Raw genomic sequence first — 7,500 nt, 5'->3', positions numbered from 1 at the left:
AGTGGTCGAGCCACTCCTCAATTTTGGTGCGCAAGTGAATGCCAAGGATGCATTTGGTAAGGCAAATGGAAAGCTGTTAAAGCTACCAAGGGTCTAGAGTTTTCTTTCTTGTCACCTAATGGTATCAATGATACCATTACTGATAGTTTTATCAATGGTAATATTACTAATTCCATTGTATTTTTTTTTATTTCTCTGATCACAATCTTTGTTATGTTAATTATTAGACTATTTGTGATTATTATTGAATTATTTTCATTCCTTTGTTGATTCAGTCCTGATACGTGGAGCCAAATTGGTCACCCAGTGTCTTTAGAGTAGGTCAATTGAGGGCAAGAGGTTTGGCTCAAGCCATGGAGGTGCCAATGCTCTTGGGTCTTGAGCAAATATATCAAGCCAGCAGATACAGTAATCGCCTTCATCCTCTCATGCTTGGTTCGAAGTAGAGGAGAGATAGTGTTGGGTGTTCTAGAGGGAGGTGCCGAGTAATGCCTTTCCAAAGGACACGAAGAAGATGCATTATCATTTAAATTATCTATCCAATTCTCTTCTTTGTTCATTATCTTTATATCAATAATTATCATTATCTTTTCCCTTCCTATTCTCCTTATCATTCTCACTAATATTTTTTTTCATTTTTCTTTTTTCATTCCCATTCCTAAGAATACTGAGTAGCCTTGTCACTCCTTTTTCTTCTCATTCTCATCATAAGTGTTGTTCCCAATCTCTTTCCACTCTGTGAATTGTTTTTCTTGTTCTAGTTCTATTCATCCTTGTAACCACTTTCCAAATAATTCTTATATCTTTCAGGAAATAATATCTTTGGTATTTTCATTCCTTGTCTTATAATCCATTCTATCCTTTTCCTTTTCATTCTCATTATTGACCTCATTTCGTCTTATATTTCATATCTTGCTGATACTTATTCTCATTATAATAATGAACTTTATTATTTTTGTAACAGACAATGTGATCACTTTCTTTATTCATATCATTAATGTCATTTTTCATTTTCCCTTCATGATATTTTGAATTCTCATTTCAATTCTCCATCACTATCAACTACACTGTAATATTAATATTCCCTTTACATTGGCATTCTATGCGTCATTTTGATCCATGATCATTTACGTACACACTCCTTCCAAGTATTCATTATCATGTTAATTCTTGTCCATATATAGCTCCCGTTCCATTTGTCATTATATCTTTTCTATTGTAAAAGGTCATCTATTTAAATTCCTCTCATTAATATGTTTTAAAAATAATTCTTACCTCTCTAGGCTATATGTATGATAATATTCATTGCCAATTCATAGGGGGGTTTTGTTGTTATTTTTTATAAATTATTATTATCAACATCATTGATATCAATCAATTATTATTTCCATTACTAATATTATTATGATCATTACTCAATGGTCATTTTCTCATTCACATTCACACCTCTCATTGTCAATTCTCCACCTCACATTATCACCTTCTCTATTGTCATTCCTCACTCACATTCATCCACCTTCTCATTGTCATTCTCACTCACTGTCACCGTTCACTGCCATCCTCACATTCCACCTTCTCATTGTTCATGCCATCACTCACATGCAACCTTCTCACTGTCATTCCCACTCCATTTCACCTTCTCATTGTCAATTCTCACTCACATTCACCTTCACATCATTGTCATTTTCACTCACATTCAACCTTCTCATTGTTATTCTCTCTCACATTCACCTTCTCACTGTCATTCTCACTCTCAATTCACTCTTCTCCATTGTTTTCTCACTCACTTTCACCTTCTCCATTGTCATTCTCACTCACATTCACTCTTCTCACTGCATTCTCACTCACTTCACCTTCCTCACTTTCAATCTCACTCACAGTCTCATTCTCACTGTCATTCTCACTCACATTCACCTTCTCATTGTCATTCTCACTCACATTCACCTTCTCACTGTCATTCTCACTCATATTCACCTCATTGTCATTCTCACTCACATTCACCTTCTCACTGTGCTTCTCACTCACATTCACCTTCTCATTGTCATTCTCACTCACATTCACCTTCTCATTCTCACTCTCACTCACATTCACCTTCTCATTCTCACTCTCACTCACATTCACCTTTTCATTGCCATTCTCACTCACATTCACTTTCTTACTGTCATTATCATTCACATTCATCTTCTCATATTCATTCTCCCTCACATTCACCTTATCATTGTCATTCTTACTCACATTCACATTATCATTGTCAATCTCACTCACATTCACCTTCTCACTGTCATTCTCACTCACATTCACCTTCTCACTGTCATTCTCACTCAGATCCACCTTCTCATTGTCTTTCTCACTTACATTCACCTTCTCATTGTCATTCTCACTCACATTCACCTCATTGCCATTCTCACTCACATTCACCTTCCCATTGTTATTCTCACTCATATTCACCTTCTCACTGTCATTCTCACTCACATGCACTTCACTGTCATTCTCACTCACATTCCCCTTCTCATTGTCATTCTCACTCACATTCACCTTTTCATTTTCATTCTCACTCACATTTATCTTCTCATTGTTATTCTCACTCACATTCACCTTATCATTGTCATTCTCACTCACATTCACCTTCTCATTATCACACTCACCCACATTCACCTTTTCATTGTCATTCTCACTCACATTCACTTTCTCATTGTCATTCTCACTCACATTCACCTTATTTTCATTCTCACTCACATTCACCTTTTAATTGTCATTCACACTCACATTCACATTTTCATTTTCATTCTCACTCATATTCACCTTCTTATTGTCATTCTCTATCATCAGGTTTTCTTATTTCTTCATCATTCATTATTCTTTTCTATTTATCCATTCCTTATGTTTTAGTTATTTATTTGAGTTATTTGTAAATGTTATTTATTCATTATCATTTATCATATGAATTTCAATGTAATGATTAATATTTTCATAAAAATATTCATTTTTATTATACATAAAAAATATTCATTTTTATTATCATTTATTACAATTACATTTGTATTATTATTTCAAGAATTTTCTTTTGTAATTGTCACTTTTCATAATTCATTTTTTTCTTCTTTTTTTACTCTTTTCATTATTGATATAATTTTCATTTTTACTTCAATTTTTTGTCTATATGATTCCATACATATCACTGCAATTATTATTATTATTATTATTATTGTTATAGTTAAAATTATCATTATTTTATTTATTCCTATTACTTCTATTTCTATTTAAATTATATCAATGTTAGCCGTCCTCGGTCTTGATTGATAATTTGCGAGATCCTGTTGTTCTTGTTTTCTCGTACACTTTTTGTATTGTAGTTGTGAGTCTTTTATCACTCAGAGTACCATTCGGAAATCATAGGGTAATGACAATAGATAACACGATGCTTCCTTGTTCTTCCTTCTTGCTAAACCCAAGTCTGCTCACAGCTTCTTGCAACAAACATGGTGTATGCAAGGTGCTGTTAAGAGGAATGCACTACGTAGCCTTTCGTTTTTACAAAATACCTCTCCTCGCACTTAAGTTAGGTTTGCTAAGTCAAAGATAACAAGCCAAATGAAATTTCATATTAATATAAGTTCCGACTAATAAAACATATTACCCTAATGTGTGTAGTATTATAATGAAATGATAATACTAATAACACTAACAACCATAATAATAAATACCTGAGTATAATATGACGGAACATTGACTATAGTAGATAAAAACTATTAAAATAACGATAACAATCATATTAATATCAATATAATATCAATAAAGTTAGAATTACCATTATTATTTTTAAAAAAATTCTAGACTGATATCCGACTTTCTTTTTCATTATAATATTAGTTAATGTTAAGAGTAACTCCAACAACAATGATAGAAGTATTTGAATTCTTATTTTCATTAGCTATTTTTTACCTTTCCTATCATTGCCATCAGAATATGCATTAAAATTATAATGATCCATAATCCATTCTTTAAATCATGATGATTCTCATTCATGAATAACTTTCCCATTTTCCATTTCCACTCATTTTCTTCATCATTTTCCATGTTCCATCCAGTTCATTTCATTCTCCAGTCATTTCATGTTATTCATAGTGTCCTTTTTGCTTGTATTTAGCAGTAAATATTTTTCATTAGCATTATTATCATTAATATAATAATTCATTACGATGACAACAATTGTTGCCATACAAATTAGCATTGACCATTTTCATTCCCCAACCTCCTCAGTTCCCTTCTCATTTTGATTCTCGTTGAACATCATCACGACAGTTTTTCATTTTATTTTTTATCCCTCGCAAGTCTCAGGAGCCATTCCAGTCATAACTCCTCCTTCTGCAACTCTTTGGGTCACTCTATAACTTTCTGTATAATTTTCCTTCTCCTCCTCTTTTGTCACTCTTATACTTTCTGGTATAATTCTCCTTCTCCTTGTCTTTGTCACTCTATATTTTTCTGTATAATTCTCCTTCTGCCGCACTCGTGTTGTCACTCTATATTTTCTGTATAATTCTCCTTCTCCTACTCTTTGTCACTCTATACTTTTTCAATATAAAATTCTCCTTCTCCTACTCTTTGTCACGCTTATAATTTCTGGATAGTTCTCTTTCTCCTACGATTTGTCACCATACTTTCCTTATATTCTCCTTCTCCTACTCGGTGTCACTTATAAATTTCTGTATAATTCTTCTTCTCCTACTCTTTGTCACTCTATATTTTCTGTAACAATTTCGCTTCCTCCTACTATTTCTTTGTCACTTTACATTCTCTTTATAATTCTTCTACTCTTTGTCACTCACGTCAATTTTCTGTCCAATTCTCCTTCTCCCCATCACTTCATCATATTTATTTCTCTTCTCATTATCCCTCCTCAGTTCTCTCTTTCCTTTTCATCCTTCATGCTCATCATCCTTTTATTCAGTATGTTCCCATTAATGAGTTGTCCCTGTACACATTACTTATACCTTGTTTTATATTATCACATTGTTATTTTACTTTCAGGTAATAAAATATCATTGGTAAATTTAATTAGTATTTTTAAGATGTATATGTGTTTTATAACAAACTTTATTATTATGTACAATTATCATTCTCTTTTCTTATTCATATTTTGTTAATTTTTTTTTCAGTGTTACCTCTACAATATCTTGTTTGGATATGAATATACTGAATAATATATATATATATATATATATATATATATATATATATATATATATATATATTATATAATATATTATATATGATTATATATATGATTATATATAATAGATATATACATATTCCATATATATAATATATTGGTTTAATATATAGATATATATATATATATATATATATATATATATATATATATAGCATATATATATTTACATACAAATATGTAACACAAATATATATATTATATATCATTTATATATATATATATATATATATATACTTATATATATTGGACATACATATGTATACTCAAATATATATATATAATATATATATATATATATATATATATTATAGAGATATCTATATATATATATATATTTGTGTATACATATGTATTAACTATTATATATTATATATATATATATATATAACATATATATAAATATATATATATTTATAATTATATAGAATTTAGATATATATATACATATATATATGAATATATATATATATATATATATAATTATATATATATTTATATATAGATATTAGATATTACATATATATATATTTTATATTAATATTTATATAGAATGATATATATAGAAATATATATAAATAATACATACATATTATATGTACAAATATATCTATATATTATATATATTATATATATATATCTTGGTTATATATATATACACACACACACACACACACTACACACACAACTCGCACTCACACTCTCACTCTATACACTCACATATATTGATATTTATATATAATATAATATTTATTAATATGATATATATATATATAGATAGCTATATATATAAAATATATATATAGATATATATAGATATATATATATGTATATATACTCTATATATTATATATATTTATATATCTAAACTAAATATTATAGATATATATATATATATATATAATATATATATGCATATATAATACAATAATATATATATCTATAATATCAAAGTACTATATATCTATATATATATATATATATATTAAATATATAATATATTATATATATATATTTATATATATATCCGTAAAAATATATATATATAAAAAAATATTATATATATATATATAAATAATACAAACATTTATATTTATACATATATATGTATAATATATATATATATAAAATATATAGATAATAGATATAATATATATAAGACCAATATATGTAATTATAAAAATTATATATATAGTTAGATATATAATATATGTAAGTATATATGATATTTATGAATATATAAATAGAAATAAATAATTATATAGATATATATAATTATATAGATAAATATAATAAATATAGATATATATATATATAGATATATATATCATATAATTATATATATATATATATAACATTATAGACAATACAAATTGTATATATACATATAGATTTTTATATATGCCATAAAAAATGTATATAACAATAATATATATATCAATATGTTATATATATCTATCTATAATATATATATATATATATATATATATATATAATATTTCTATATATATATTATGGTCATCTTCATATTTGTCATATTACATCATCATAGATCTTGATTATAGAATATATTTTTTAAATAAGACATAGCTTTATATTTATATTATAACGTATAATATCATCAACATGCTCAGCTCACTTATTCGAACAAATTGTGAATGAAAAAAATGAAAATTAGAAAATTAAACAATTTATTATTGAATAGTAACATTAAAACATTACAAGGTTCTACAGTCAAGTTTTCCTTCAAGGACAGACAGCAATGCCTGGCAGCGTGGTGGGTAGACACGGCAGTGCTGGAAGTCCTTCGGAGGGGCGGGCCCGACGTGGATGCTGCAGATTAAGCGACACGTCCCCTCCACAAGCACTTCAGAAGAATTTCCCGATATATCACGTTGACGAATATAATATATATATATAAATATATATATATAATATATATAGAGATATATATAGATATATATAGATACATATATATATATAGAGAAAATATATTTAATATATATATCTATGTATGATATACATGAATATGTATGCGCATTTAGCGTGCTGCGTACATCGTGTGTCGATCGGGTATGTGCGCAGCTGCTGTCATGTGGAGAAACGTTTTGTTGTTCCTTGAACTTTTTAAATCACAAATAACATGAGAGATTTGAATACCACAGCCCGAATGCATCCTGTGTGCTCAAATGCCTTCTCTTCTCCTTTGGATTTGAAACCTCTCAGAGCTGGAGGCGGCAGCGCTGCCAGCCGCTCGACCTCAAAGG

General features: G+C 28.0%; 2 protein-coding genes across 5 annotated transcripts in view; one reads left to right on the top strand and one right to left on the bottom strand.

Annotated features, from left to right (window-relative positions):
- Nucleotides 1-7,500, top strand: part of LOC147466583 (uncharacterized) — a 411,126-nt gene that overhangs the window by 103,433 nt on the left and 300,193 nt on the right. The gene's annotated exons all lie outside the window — the stretch shown is intronic.
- Nucleotides 1-7,500, bottom strand: part of LOC122265040 (uncharacterized) — a 347,272-nt gene that overhangs the window by 302,281 nt on the left and 37,491 nt on the right. The gene's annotated exons all lie outside the window — the stretch shown is intronic.

Source organism: Penaeus japonicus, unplaced genomic scaffold (assembly GCF_977035675.1).
Source record: "Penaeus japonicus unplaced genomic scaffold, GWHDUDI00000001_assembly GWHDUDI00000043, whole genome shotgun sequence".
Taxonomy (NCBI): domain Eukaryota; kingdom Metazoa; phylum Arthropoda; class Malacostraca; order Decapoda; family Penaeidae; genus Penaeus; species Penaeus japonicus.
Note: the sequence above shows the minus strand (reverse complement) of the source record. Positions and strands in the feature narration are given on the sequence as shown.